This window comes from Esox lucius, chromosome 13 (assembly GCF_011004845.1).
Source record: "Esox lucius isolate fEsoLuc1 chromosome 13, fEsoLuc1.pri, whole genome shotgun sequence".
NCBI lineage: Eukaryota > Metazoa > Chordata > Actinopteri > Esociformes > Esocidae > Esox > Esox lucius.
This window is the reverse complement of record NC_047581.1, coordinates 30,729,505-30,745,086: the sequence shown is the minus strand read 5'-3', so window position 1 is coordinate 30,745,086 and position 15,582 is coordinate 30,729,505. Positions and strand designations below refer to the sequence as shown.

General features: G+C 44.2%; 1 protein-coding gene across 3 annotated transcripts in view; it reads right to left on the bottom strand.

The window, feature by feature from the left end:
- The window catches only part of LOC105021666 (protein FAM214B), a 30,027-nt gene extending 14,873 nt beyond the window's left edge, over window positions 1-15,154 (bottom strand). For 2 of the 3 annotated variants that reach the window (XM_010889471.5, XM_020052794.3), the window contains exon 1: window positions 217-1,334. The gene's annotated coding sequence lies outside the window, so the exon portion shown is untranslated. Of the gene's footprint in view, window positions 1-216; window positions 1,335-14,729 lie in introns of those variants that run through there. The other variant, XM_010889472.5, reaches the window with a different exon arrangement.
- Between the last annotated feature and the right edge of the window lie 428 nt (window positions 15,155-15,582).

The following is a 15,582-nucleotide window of genomic DNA, read 5'->3' as shown; positions in this document are numbered from 1 at the left end:
ACAAACACAGAGGGAGAGAAAGAGAGATGGGGGTCAGTTGGGATAGTCGAGAACACCGTTTGACAGGGGGTCCCTCTCCAACCCCCCCCCCCCCCCTCCTCTGCCTCTCTCTTCCATGAGGCCATTTTAGGAGCTGCAGTTTGCTGGGCCTCCTGACATTGACAACAACAAAACAGTCAGACAGCAGCAGCAGGGAAAGCAGCTTGTCACACTCACCCTCTCAGAACCAGACAGGGCTTCTCTCCCTGTTTCTTTTCCTCAGTTTTTTTTTTTCTATCTTGCACTTTTCCTTCTCGCCTCCGCGGACCACTCCTCTCTATCAGCTGTGAGTTCTGCGTAGCAGGCCTCTGTCCCCTGCCCTCGTCTTGCTCATCTGGCCTCGTCGGCTTGACTTGAGCGTTGGGAGAGAAACAGAACCGAGGAGGAAGCTGTTCCTAAGGCCAGGCAGCTGCTGATTAGGTTGTTCCACTGCTGTTCTGTAGGGGCTGATTCTGTTCCCCCTCCCTGTCAACTCCCATGTCCTGGTATGGCCAGCAGCACTAACTCTCTCCCTCCCTCTTTCTCTCTCCCTCCCTCCCTCTCTCAATCCTTCTGGCACAAACTAAACAACTCACCCTCATCTCACTTTTCTCCCTCACCCATTCTCTTCTCATTCCCCCCTTCCCTTCACCGCCACTGGCTCTCTCGCTCTCTCTCTCGCTTTCTTTCTGGTCGTACCAAACAACTTGACAACAATGAAGGAAGTTCACACTGGCTTCATTTCTATACTAAACCCCCTTCGCCTCTCCCTCTCTCTCTCTCTCTCTCCTCTGGCCTCCTCTCTCATCTGCTCTCTTTTACTTCCTCACCATTCTAAACCTTCTTCTCTCTTACCCCCTATCCTCTCCCCCCTTCTCTCTGGTCTTTCTCTGCATTTCGTTTTTCTCCCAGCTGGTAGTTTCAGACTCTGTCTGCTCAGTCAGCAGTGAACACATCCCCAACGGGGAGGGGGGGGTCAGCTGGAGAAGGCAAGCTTCTGATTGGCTAGGGAAAGTGCAGGGGAAGCCAAGGCGCCACCCACCTGCTCTGACTGTTTTTTTTTTTTTTTAGGAGAGTAGTATATGGTCCAAGGAAATGATCTGTGTGCGCGCGAGTGTGTGTTTAACTAGTGTGTTGACGTACAGTAGTGTGTACAAGTAAAAATACATAATCTACTTTTAAAATGTCCTGTTCTGTGTTTGCATTGGTGTGTGTGTGTGTGTTTGTGTGTGTACGCAAGTGTTCAATCATCGTGCTGGGTCTGCCGGTTTGTGTTGTCACCCAAAACCTCGAGCCCTATCACCATGCAGATGACGACAGACGTACACACGCACACACCCACACGCAGGCACGCACACGCACGCACGCACACGCACGCACGCACGCGCCCTAACAGGAACTGCTGTGCGCTCGGCAGCTCAGCTGATAAACTCTTCACGTGCTGCGAGTTGTCTGTGCCTCAGCTGAAGATAAGCCCTGTGCTCTGCGGCATGAGAAAACAGCGTGTTTGATCATGTGGTGTTCTCACTCACACTTTCGGTGTGCGTGCGTGTGTGCGTGTGTGCGTGTGTGTGTGTGTGTGTGTTTGTGTCGGGGGGAGGCTTAAAACACTCTGGGGAGTATATTCACACTCATGTTGGACTACCAGGCGGATGGTCACATCAACACAACAGTGTAAATGAACAGCTCAGCTTGGTCATGTTTAGGTGTTGACAGAGGTGTGTGGGTGTCAGTGCCTTTAGAACTTATAGCGCTTGCAAAACTTCCTGAAACTGCTGGTGAGCCTGTCATGTACACGCTGAAAGGATGTGAGTGTGTGTCTTGCATAACAAAAGGAGATTCTTCTTCTATGCACCTACATCTCGAAAGAAGAGAGAATGGAGAAAGTAAGAAAGGCAGGCAGAAAGACAGACAGGCAGAGTTTTAGTGTTGTTGCTCTAGTATTGTTGGTCTCAATATCAAGAGATTTAAATTCAAATAATTATGTCTGGTGCTAATCTGCACTAGAAAAGCCAAAGTACATATGTATGTGTGTGCGGTTAAAACATTCTCTGGTGTATATTTGCATCTTTATTCAACAGAACACGCACACACACCATCCCTTTAAGAAGGCATGTTCACTGTCACTTTAAGAACTGCTGCTCATTGTCCCTTTAGGAAAGTCTGCTGCCATATAAGGAAAATAGGGCGTGGCCTCATTTTTCAATGGTTTCTAAGGTGTTTTCACATGCCAAAGTTCATCCGAAATCCTCTCTCCTCCGAGAGCCAGAAGGCGATGAGTGGTGGAACTCGTTGGTACTGAAATACAGAGCCTGGTTACTGAGACGGAGTGCCATCTCAGTTAATACAATATACCCCCCCACTGTCCTCCCCTGGGTTACCTTTGACACACACACACACACACACACACACACACACACACACACACACACACACACACACACACACACACACACACACACACACACACACACTCTATTCAGATGGCATCCACTGATGCACCGGGCATATGCCCGCCCAGGAAGGCTGAGACCTGGACTGACAGAGCGACGTGCCACAGCCGGGCCCTTCCCCTCCAGGCACGGACGCTGGCTACTGTTACTGCTGTCGTTGGTCCGGAGCGCTCAGGGCAGCGAGCCATGGCGGAATGTCCCGGAGAAATATGCAGCCTATTCATGGAGACATAAATACATTCTCTCCCCTGCGCTCCAGTTAAAGATATATTCCGAATCACATACCCTGAATTGCCCAAAAGTAAAGGCAAAACAGGAAGTATTACAGTTCCATTGTAAAGTGTGTAAAATGAGCATCTATCCACGTCATTCCTGAATACCTAAAATATTCAAGTGGGGTGTAGACTTTCTAGAGACAATGCAATCATTTCATTGTCATTTTTTCAGTTGAAGAAGTGGTCTGTACTACATAAGTCATAAAACTGGGTACACACACACACACACACACACACACACACACACTAAGGGGACCACAACATTTGTGTTGTGATATTGTAACTAAATATCACAGAGTGCCAAATCAAGGAGCCATGCAGATGAAGGATCCTGACTTTGTAAAACTGTTGGCAACACTGCCTGGGAATTACTGTCATGGACAGATTACTGTCATGGAGAGGTTCCTGTTCTGAAGTTATCAACATGGTTTGAAATTACACGGAACTGAAAAACCAGACACAGCAATCCAATGATAACCACGACACACACGAGCACTGGTAAATCTCCTAATCCTTAATTTGCGCCTCAAGCTGAGGTCCAGAGTGCCTCATAAACAGAGAGTGTTATGGGTCATCACTGTATATATATATATATATATATATATATATATATATATATATATATAGTGTGTGTAAAGCCTGAGGGATGTAGGCAGATGGACATGCTTTGCTAGCGCTTAAAAAAAAATCATATTTCAATGCAAGGCTTAGCTCAGCATCGACCTAGGTACAGAAATACACACTAAACAGCAAAAACACACTAAAACAGCTCTGTTTAGGACTGTCTCTAGTCAGACTCAATTCTGGCTTTTAGGACTTAATCTATATAGGCTTTCAGGACTGGCTCTATTTAAATGTAATTCAGGCTCTAATGACTGGCTATATACAGGCTATTTTAGGCTTTCAGGACTGGCTCTATTCAGACTCTAGATGCTCTCATTACTGTCTCTATTCAGAGTTTAAGGACGGGCTCTATGCATGTTCTCATGACTGGCTATTCAGACGCTATACAGGCTCTCAGGGCTGGCTCTATTCAGATTCTATACCAGCAATCAGGACCAGCACTTTTCGGGCTCTCAGGCCCCACTGCATTTGCAAAGGGTTGGCCTAATCAGAGAACTATTATTATGCAATCATATGTGATGTATAGAACCTTTTTGTGCTGGTAAACAGTGATGATGTATTTAGCGGGTGGAGGCGACCGCTAGCGGCGTCACACCTCTTTACAACATATAGGAATGTGGATCATCCGGATACCTTCTCCATATACACTCACCTAAAGGATTATTAGGAACACCATACTAATACTGTGTTTGACCCCCTTTCGCCTTCAGAACAGCCTTAATTCTACGTGGCATTGATTCAACAAGGTGCTGAAAGCATTCTTTAGAAATGTTGGCCCATATTGATAGGATAGCATCTTGCAGTTGATGGAGATTTGTGGGATGCACATCCAGGGCACGAAGCTCCCGTTCCACCACATCCCAAAGATGCTCTATTGGGTTGAGATCTGGTGACTGTGGGGGCCATTTCAGTACAGTGAACTCATTGTCATGTTCAAGAAACCAATTTGAAATGATTTGAGCTTTGTGACATGGTGCATTATCCTACTGGAAGTAGCCATCAGAGGATGGATACATGGTGGTCATAAAGGGATGGACATGGTCCGAAACAATGCTCAGGTAGGCCGTGGTGTTTAAACCATGCCCAATTGGCACTAAGGGGCCTAAAGTGTGCCAAGAAAACATCCCCCACACCATTACACCACCACAGCGGCCTGCACAGTGGTAACAAGGCATGATGGATCCATGTTCTCATTCTGTATACGCCAAATTCTGACTCTACCATCTGAATGTCTCAACAGAAATCGAGACTCATCAGACCAGGCAACATTCTTCCAGTCTTCAACTGTCCAATTTTGGTGAGCTCGTGCAAATTGTAGCCTCTTTTTCCTATTTGAAGTGGAGATGAGTGGTACCCGGTGGGGTCTTCTGCTGTTGTAGCCCATCCGCCTCAAGGTTGTGTGTGTTGTGGCTTCACAAATGCTTTGCTGCATACCTCGGTTGTAACGAGTGGTTATTTCAGTCATAGTTGCTCTTCTATCAGCTTGAATCAGTCGGCCCATTCTCCTCTGACCTCTAGCATCAACAAGGCATTTTCGCCCACAGGACTGCCACATACTGAAAGTTTTTCCCTTTTCACACCATTCTTTGTAAGCCCTAGAAATGGTTGTGCATGAAAATCCCAGTAACTGAGCAGATTATGAAATACTCAGACCGGCCCGTCTGGCACCAACAAACATGCCACGCTCAAAATTGCTTAAATCACCTTTCTTTCCCATTCTGACATTCAGTTTGGAGTTCAGGAGATTGTCTTGACCAGGACCACACCCATAAATGCATTGAAGCAACTGCCATGTGATTGGTTGATTAGATAATTGCATTAATTGAACAGGTGTTCCTAATAATCCTTTAGGTGAGTGTATGTTGTAAGTAAATGTCCCATCACAGATATAATATTGCCGTATATCCCATTCATTAATTAAATGTTTGCATATAAACAGAGTGATGTAAGCTAAACTGCCTACATAATGAGCAATTGGGTTTGTTTGCATGCCAATTCTGCTTACAAGCTAGCTAATGTTGCTAACATTGGTCAGTGGTGTTTACCATTATGAAATAGCCTACTGAGAACGGCAGCTTTGTGGTTGCTGCACTTACTAATTAATTGTTTTTATTATAACTACATCATTGATTTTGCCTGTGTGTGTGATAAACAGTGGACAAAACATTGCATGACATGAAATGAGCACTGCAGAGATTTTATCAGTCCAGTCTGTCTGTTTAATGGCTTGCAACCATAAACATTGGGCATTTAGCTTCAAAGGGCGTCTTCAACTACGGCATTCTATAGAAATTAAGGTCATCTTTTTTTTTTACATTCCTACTCTGACATCCAATGGCATAACAAGACATTTTTGTCCTTTAGTCAGAGGATCTTGCCCGTTCCCCTTCACTTGTTCAGGCAGTTTTCTACCACCACCGAACTTCAGTGACGTAACCGTGATGTCCACTCCAAATGGGTCTATATTGATGGTGTGTCTCTGTAGCGTTGAATCAGGGTCAACAAAGGTCAATAAAGGTACAGTGAGCATGATCAACTATGTTGATTACCATGTTTTTTTATTGCATGGGATAATTGCATTTGAGGTTGGTTATCATTAGATTCTGGGTTAGCTTAAAGGCATCTTAGTCTTGCTGCAGGTGCGTGGGAACAATGCAAAACCCTTATAGAAAAGAGACCCACATACATTCCACTTTTTTGTTGAAGCTCATAAGCTTCAGCATGTTCTGTGTGTGGAGGCCTCAGGGCCTTTGTCGGTGATATGCTATCTATTACCTCAAATAACTGGGAATAAAGAGGGATTCATTTAATCTGTATTTATGTCTCATCTGGTCTTCCTGTATTCTCTCTCTCGGTATACAGTCACAAAGCTTGTTGATAAACACAAACCATAGCAAAAAAGGAAAGTGTGTGTGTGTGTATAAGAGATGTTTTGTCAAGTCAAAGCAAGAAGCATGTCAGAACCAACCAGCAGAGTTTAACGTTGTTAGTGGCTTAATTTCTCACACACACACACACACACACACGTTATGTTTGCTGATTTTGATTGTGTCAGGTTCTGATTTTGATTCAATTGAATATACTGTACACTCACCCAGTTCAATCCTGTTATGTGCGTGTTACAATGTTACATGCTGTTAGTTCATCTGTTACTCATTCTGAAACCTCCACCCCCTCTCACCATATAACAGTGATGGAACCTCGACCCTCTCTCACCATGGAACAGTGCTGGAACCTCCACCCCCTCTCACCATATAACAGTGCTGGAACCTCCATCCTCTCTCACAGCATAACAGTAACTGAAGCTCCACCCTCCTTACCCTGTGACAGTGACTGAAGCTCCACCCTCCTTCACCCTGTGACAGTGACTGAAGCTCCACCCTCCTTCACCCTGTGACAGTGACTGAAGCTCCACCCTCCTTCACCCTGTGACAGTGACTGAAGCTCCACCCTCTCTCACCATGTAACAGTGACGGGCGTGTGTGTGTGCGCATCAGCTGGTCAAAATCAAGGGGTTAGGGTGGAGAGTTCGAGGGTCAACGTGTCACCAGCCAAGGACATTTAAGACCTATTTAAAGTGCTTCGGAAGAAGCAGTTTACTTGACACAACCAGCCAGTTCAGTGCCAGAGCAGACCAAACCATTGACCAGGGCCAAAGACAGGATGACACTCAAAACCTACTTTCAGAGCAGGCTTGATTCAATGCAGAGCCGTCCATAACAGAATTTGGCAAGGTTCTAAATTGGCCGACAACTTAGAATTGGAGCCCTCTACAATTTTGTTTGGCCAGGTTTTAAAATGGCTGATATAACGTGCTACATCACGGTTGGTGATGTAAGTATACGAAAGCACCTCCTACAATTCCCTTTGAAATATCCCCATGCAAACAAAGAAATGAAGGCAGCGACCTCAACACACTTTTTGTACTGATTAGCATTTTGGGACAGGAGTAGGCCAAAGATGGCTAGCAGGCAGGCCCATTAAATCCAGTCCAAAAGAGATTTTAATCAAAGAAAAAATATATCGTCTTAGATAAACATCCCACACCAATATTAAACCCCTGCAACCTAGATATAAAATTATTAGAAGTAATAGAAGTAAATGTGTAAACAACTGAATCATCACTTAGCAACAGGAGGATAAACGTGAGCTCCCGGAACATACAGACAGGAAGCACATTGACTGAAATCTTCCTGTGACTCATGTTCAGGCCGGCAAACCAAGAAAGTAGGATTTCATAGATGGAGATTAGACGATGGTCATCTGCACTAAAAACTCTTGGATCACGTATTTGACTAACTTATTTCAGCCTGTCAAAATGTACACATTATATATATTGAGGTTTTAATCCTCGTTAACATGGGCAATTTTGTGCAGGCAGAGAGCCAGAGTTCCTCAAAAGTGTTGTTGCAAATGTGGAAGTAGCTTCGTTTTGTTTCTCTCTACGATCCAGACTCCCACCCCTTTGGGTGCATCAAAGTGCGTCACACAGACAGCAGACTTCACAGACAGGTTGTCTTCAGCGGATGCAACTTTCGGTCGTCTATGACACCACAGAAACAAGAACCAAACAATGCACTCTTTCAAAAATGTGTTTGTTTTTCAATTGAATTGTTCACATTATAGGTCACATTAAAGGTGAAAAAAGTTTAGACATGATTTATATTTGTTTCATTCTTTTACATCACAACAACGTGGCATTTAACCAAGGGTGTGTAGATTTTTATATCCACTGTACACCCTCATCGTAATAATCGCCTGTCAGATCCAGCAAGCCATCACACGGAATCAATGCAGAAATATCTCAGGGAGACTTAACATGCCGTATCGGACCCTGTGGGTCGGACGGTCTGTCTGTCTGTATCGGACCCTGTGGGTCGGACGGTCTGTCAGTCTGTCCTTACTGGACCATGTGAGTCGGACGGTCTTTCTGTATCGGGCCATGTGGGTCGGATGGTCTGTCAGTCTGTCCGTATCGGACCCTGTGAGTCGGACGGTCTGTCTGTATTGGACCGTGTGGGTCGGACGGTCTGTCAGTCTGTCCGTACTGGACCATGTGAGTCGGACGGTCTGTCTGTCTGTATTGCACCGTGTGGGTCGGACGGACGGTCTGTCAGTCTGTCTGTCTCGGACCCAGTGGGTCGGATGGTCTGTCGGTCTGTATTGGACCGTGTGGGTCGGACGGTTCGTCTGTCTGAATTGGACCGTGTGGGTAGGACGGTCTGTCGGTCTGTATTGGACCGTGTGGGTCGGGCGGTCTGTCAGTGTGTGTGTGTGTGTGTAGGGCTGAGTCTGCTCATTCGGTTGACCCTAGCTATAGACAACAGGCAGCACACTGTCCCTCTATGATGTCATCCCTGGCAGAGGACAAAGCCTACCGGTTTTAACTTGATGAAGGGAATGAGGGAGTGAGAGTGGGAGGGAGGAAGGGCTTGTCAGAGCTAATGAAATGCAGTGAGGTGTGTATGAGTTACTATAGTGTTGAGTGTGTGAGACATTAGTGTTGAGTGTGTGTGTGTGTGTGTGTAAGTACACTGTTGAGTGAATGAGTTAGTGTAGAGTGGGAGTAAATTGGTGTTGGGTGGATGTGAGTATAGTGTACACGCACACGCACACGCGCACGCACGCACGTGCACACTAAAAATGAAGAGACCACTGCACCTTTCTCTTTCCTTTCCAAAAACATTGAAAAGGAAAGTTTTGAGTGAGGAACTTTGTTCAATTTGCAGTGGTCTCTTAATTTGAACCCTTCTGTTCCTCACTCAAAACCTGCCTTTTTGACTTTTTTGGAAAGGAAAGAAAAAGGTGCAGTGGTCTCTTCATTTTTTCCAGAGCTGAATATACAGATATACATACATAGTGAGGAAATGTTTTATTTGATCCCCTGCTCATATCAGTTTGCCCACTGATCAAGAAATTATCCGTAGATAATGTTAATGCTAGGTTTATTTAAACAGTGAGAGACAGAATAACAAAGAAATCCAGAAAAACGAATGTCAACATTTGTATAAATTGATGTGCATTTTAATGAGTGAAATAATTATTCGACCCCTCTGCAAAACATGAATGAATTAGTACTTGGTAGCAAATCCTTTGTTGGCAATCCCAGAGGTCAGATGTTTCTTGTAGTTGGACACCAGGTTTGCACACATCTCAAGAGGAATTTTGTCCCACTCCTCTTTGCAGATCTTCTCCTAGTCATTACGGATACGAGTCTGACGTTTGGCTCCCTCCACAGATTTTCTATAGGATTAAGGTCTGGAGACTGGCTAGGCCACTCCAGGACCTTAATGTGCTTCTCCTTGAGCCACTCCTTTGTTGCCTTGGTCGTGTGTTTTGGGTCATTGTCATGATGGAATACCCATCCATGACCAATTTTCAATGCTCTGGTGGCACAGGTTCTCGCCAAAGAGCTTGATTTTGGTCTCATCTGACCACAACACTTTCACCCAGTTCTCTACTGAATCATTTAGATGTTCACTGGAAAACTTCAGACGGGCCTGTACATGTGCTTTCTTCAGCAGGGGGACCTTGCGGGCGCTGCAGGATTTCAGTCTTCTTGGTGATTATGGTCCCAGTTCCTTGAGATCATTGAAAAGATCCTCCTGTGTAGTTCTGGGCTGATTCCTCACCGTTCTCATGATCATTGCAACTCCACAAGGTGAGATCTTGCATGGAGCCCCAGACTGAGGGAGATTGAAAGTTATTTTGTGTTTCTTCCATTTGCGAATAATCGCACCAACTGTTGTCACCTTCTCACCGAGCTGCTTGGCGATGGTCTTGTAGCCCATTCCAGCCTAGAATAGGTCTACAATCTTGTCCCTGACATTCTTGGACAGCTCATTGGTCTTGGCCATGGTGGAGAGTTCGGGAATCTGATTGATTGACTGCTTCTGTGGACAGGTGCCTTTTATACAGGTAACAAACTGTGATTAGGAGCACTCCCTTTAAGAGTGTACGCTTAATCTCAGCTCGTTACCTGTATAAAAGACACCTGGGAGCCAGCAATCTTTCTGATTGAGAGGGGTCGAATACTTATTTCACTCATTAAAATGCAAATACATTTATACATTTTTGTGTTTTTCTGGATTTTTTTTTTATTCTGTCTCTCACTGTTCAAATAAACCTCCCATTAGAATTATAGACTGATAATTTCTTTTTCAGTGGGCAAACATACAAAATCAGCAGGGGATAATAAAAAAAATATCCCCTCACAGTACATACATACATACATTTACATACACACACCCAGGAAAATATACACATACACTCACCTAAAGGATTATTAGGAACATCATACTAATACTGTGTTTGACCCCAAAACTGCCTTAATTATATGTGGCATTGATTCAACAAGATGCTGAAAGCAATCTTTAGAAATGTTGGCCCATATTGATAAGATAGCATCTTGCAGTTGATGGAGATCTGTGGGATGCACATCCAGGGCACAAAGCTCCCGTTCCACCACATCCCAAAGATGCTCTATTGGGTTGAGATCTGGTGACTGTGGGGAGCATTTCAGTACAGTGAACTCATTGTCATGTTCAAGAAACCAATTTGAAATGATTCGAGCATTGTGACAAGGTGCATTATCCTGCTGGAAGTAGCCATCAGAGGATGGGTACATAGTGGTCATAAAGGGATGGACATGGTCAGAAACAATGCTCAGGTAGGCCGTGGCATTTAAACCATGCCCAATTGGCACTAAGGGGCCTAAAGTGTGCCAAGAAAACATCCCCCACACCATTACACCACCACCACCACAGCGGCCTGCACAGTGGTAACAAGGGATGATGGATCCATGTTCTCATTCTGTTTACGCCAAATTCTGACTCTACCATCTGAATGTCTCAACAGAAATCGAGACTCATCAGACCAGGCAACATTCTTCCAGTCTTCAACTGTCCAATTTTGGTGAGCTCGTGCAAATTGTAGCCTCTTTTTCCTATTTGAAGTGGAGATGAGTGGTACCCGGTGGGGTCTTCTGCTGTTGTAGCCCATCCGCCTCAAGGTTGTGCGTGTTGTGGCTTCACAAATGCTTTGCTGCATACCTCGGTTGTAACGAGTGGTTATTTCAGTCATAGTTGCTCTTCTATCAGCTTGAATCAGTCGGCCCATTCTCCTCTGACCTCTAGCATCAACAAGGCATTTTCGCCCACAGGACTGCCGCATACTGGATGTTTTTCCCTTTTCACAACATTCTTTGTAAACCCTAGAAATGGTTGTGCGTGAAAATCCCAGTAACTGAGCAGATGGTGAAATACTCAGACCGGCCCGTCTGGCACCAACAACCTCAAAATTGCTTAAATCACCTTTCTTTCCCATTCTGATATTCAGTTTGGAGTTCAGGAGATTGTTTTGACCAGAACCACACCCATAAATGCATTGAAGCAACTGCCATGTGATGGGTTGATTAGATAATTGCATTAATGAGAAATTGAATAGGTGTTCCTAATAATCCTTTAGGTGAGTGTATACATACAACCCAGTTTCCCAAAAAGTTGGGACACTGTAAAACGTAAATAAAAACAGAATGCAAAGTTTTTCAACAGAAAATAGTGCGAAGACAACATATTTACTATTGAAATGGACAACACTTTATTGTTTCTTGAAAAATATATGCACACTTTGAATTTGTAACACATTTAAAAAAAGGGACAGGGGCAACAAAAGACTGGAAAAGTTGTGTAATGCTAAAAAACTAAACCTGGTGGTATATCACGCAATTAATTAGGTCCATTGGCAAAAGGTCAGTAACATGATTCCTGAGAGGATGGGTCTATTAGAAATGAGGATGGGGAGGGGTTCACCACTCTGTGAAAGATGGCACAGGGAAATAGTGCAACAATTTTAAAATAACGTTTCTCAATGTAAAATTGCAAAGACTTTGGGGATCTCATCATCTACGATAAATAATATCATTAAAAGATTCTGAGAATTCTGAGAAATCTCTGTACGCAAGGGACAAGGCCAAAAACCAATATTGGATGGCCGTGATCTTCGGGACCTCAGACAGCACTGCATTAAAACAAACAAGATTCTGCAGTGGAAATAACTGCATGGGCTCAGGAACACTTCCAAAAACCATTGTCTGAACACAGTATGTCACAGAATCCACAAATGCAAGTTAAAACTCGACCATTCTAAGAAGAAACCATATATAAACAATATCCAAAACCGTTGCCACCTTCTCAGGACTCAAGCTAATTTTAGATGGACTGCGACGAAGTGGAAAACTGTCCTGTGGTCTGACAAATCAAAATGTGAAATTTTTTGGGGGAATAATGAACACTACGTCCTCCGGACTAAAGAGGAGAGGGACCATCCGGCTTGTTATCAGAGCACAGTTCAAAAGCCAGCCTCTGTGATGGTATGGGGGTGCGTTAGTGCACAGGGCATGGGTGACTTGCACATCTGTGAAGGCACCATTAATGCTGAACAATATATACAGGTTTTGGGGCAACATATGCTGCCATCCAGACAATGTTTTTTTCAGAGAAGGCCTTGCTTATTTCGGCAACACAATGCCAAACAACATTCTGCATGTATTACAACGGCATGGCTCCATAGTAAAAGAGTCTGGGTGCTATACTGGCCTGACTACAGTCCAGACCTGTCACCCATTAAAAACATTTGGCTCATTATGAAACGAAAAATACGACAAAGGAGCCCTGAACTGTTTGAGCAGCTGACATCCTACATGTATATCAAGCAAGACTGAGAAAACATTTCACTTTCAGAAATGCAGCAGTCGGGCTCCTCAGTTCCCAAACGTTTACAGAGTATTGTTAAAAGAAGAGGTGATGCAACACAGTGGTGAATATGCCCCTGTCCCAACTTTTTTGAAAGGTGTTGCTGGCATCAAACTCAAAATGGGCATGTATTTTTCCAAAACAATAACATTTCTCAGTTTCAACATTTGATATGTTGTCTTTGTAATATTTTCTATTAAATATAGGGATACATGATTTGCACATCATTGCATTCTGTTCTTATTTGCATTTCACGCAGTGTCCCAACTTGTTTTGGAAACGGGGTGGTACATAGATTCATACATACATACATACATACATAGTTTATATGGTGGGGAATGACATCAGGGTTAATGTTTGGGTTTTGGGGTTATGGTTAAGGAACATTTTCAATGGAAATAATGTTTGATTTAACCACAAGGATAGCAAACAAACAGAGTGTGTATGTCAAGGAAGCGCAATCTCACGCACGCACGCACTGTTTCACTTATCACAGACTAAGGTGGCCAGCCTCTGAAAACAATGTAGTTGAGCAACATACCAGCAGTTAATATTGCAGTACGGTTGCTGCAGTCAGTACTTTGGTCCCCAACTGCTGCCAGCCAGACGGACCGGTAAACCGTACAGCCATCCGCGGGGTCCAGACCTCCATGTACCCCCAGATTGCTTTTGATGGCTGTGCATGAAAAGCAGGAAGGTGGCTTTGGAAAAATGCTAAATTTCCACCGGCCCAAAACCTGGTAGCCCGACCCTGTCCACGGTCCCAGACAGAATATAGCCTCCCTCCCAACGCAATTCATTCTTCATGCAACTACAGAACAATGAAACCGGGCTAGTGCCCTGGACGGGCGGGATTCCCCTTTCCTCTCCTAAGCTTTTAGTTAAAGCGATATTAATCATGGTTATCCGACCGCCATTATACCTTCATCAACTCAAAGATGTATGACATGTGTGCGTTCCATGCCCCGCCCTCACACAACGCTCTACTAGAGACTGTGCTGTAACACGAAAATGCATTGCATCTGTATTTAGTTATAGGAATGCCTGTATTTCAGACTGTGTGCATTAACCACACGCGCACACACTCCAAAACATAAAGCGGGGATTGGACTTCATCTCCTTGTCCTCATTCTAAACACGCACGCACCCAGCGCGCACACATTTTTTTCTTGCGAAGAAAGAGACAAAGCAGAGGAACACCCCTTTACGCAGACATACTGTGTTTTGTGTGTGTGTGTGTGTGTGTTTCATGACATTGTCATCTGGGCTTGGTTGGTATTTCGTATTCCAATGTCAAAGAAAGTAATGCAATAATACTGCCAAGCTCTTAGGTAACAGCAATGTAGTCAGCTGCCCGAATGTCTGGCATTATTTGTATTATTTAAAGAACACTGCCTACGTTTACAGTTCTGAAATACATGTTTTTTATAACGACATTGCAATAATACAGTAATAGTGTAAAGTGTTCTACAGTAAATATCCATATTGTAAGCTGTAAGTCCAAAGACTGGTCGAGAAAGCCATTATCAGGCTATCTTACGGACAGTACAGGAAAGGTACAAGGACAGAATTCAGTGACTATAAAAAAGCTTTGTTATGTTACTTACCGGTGCAAGAACGGAGCGACAGGCGCGACACGTCAACTAGACATTCCCTTCGTCTCAGAAAAGGAGTTCTGGCCTTTAATGTTCGCTTCAGGTCAGCCCTAGTCGATGTTACATCAAGTGAATCAGTTAAAATGCAAAGATCAATCGGATTGCTTTTCGAACGATGTCTAGCTAAGTTTACTTGATAAGTAAATCACAGTCAATCGGACAATTTTTCAGTCTGGTTTTGTTGTCTGTCCTTTCTTCGCTTTTTTGCTGGCTGACTACGTCTCTCGTATCTGCTTTTCTGCGCTTCAGCTGTTTTCGTTGAAGACCTGGCTCATGAAATAGCTCGGTGTCGCTTTAAAAAACGATATTTCCGGGGTTTGCTGAAAAATAAATAAGAGGCGGGGTTTACGGCCAGCTGGGCCCCTGTCATTTAAGCGATTGGCTAGTTGGACTTCCATGAACCAACCAGAGCACAGCATTTACGCCCGTTTTTGATTAAACAAATAATATTCAAACATCCCTTAGTTTCGTTGGTTCACGAATTGCTGACGTTTCGGCAAAACACGCCCAGTACACGTGCTATTTGTCCTATGCCTATCCTGATTGAAGAAAGAGAACCCGAGAGGTACGGCCCATGTCAAGTCAACGTCAAAGCCCTCGCGACTATAATTCGAGTATGTCGTGTAAGTTAAAGCGTACGAACCATCCATCTATTCTAAAATTGTCTTTCCTGCTTGCCTTCGAACTGTCAGTGAAACTGTCAAATGCATGACAGTTGTCTGACGGTGATAACTGTGATGATGTCATGTCACTGCACAAAGCTTTAATCCTAGTGGTTTTCAGACGCGATTTCGACTGCAGCCAG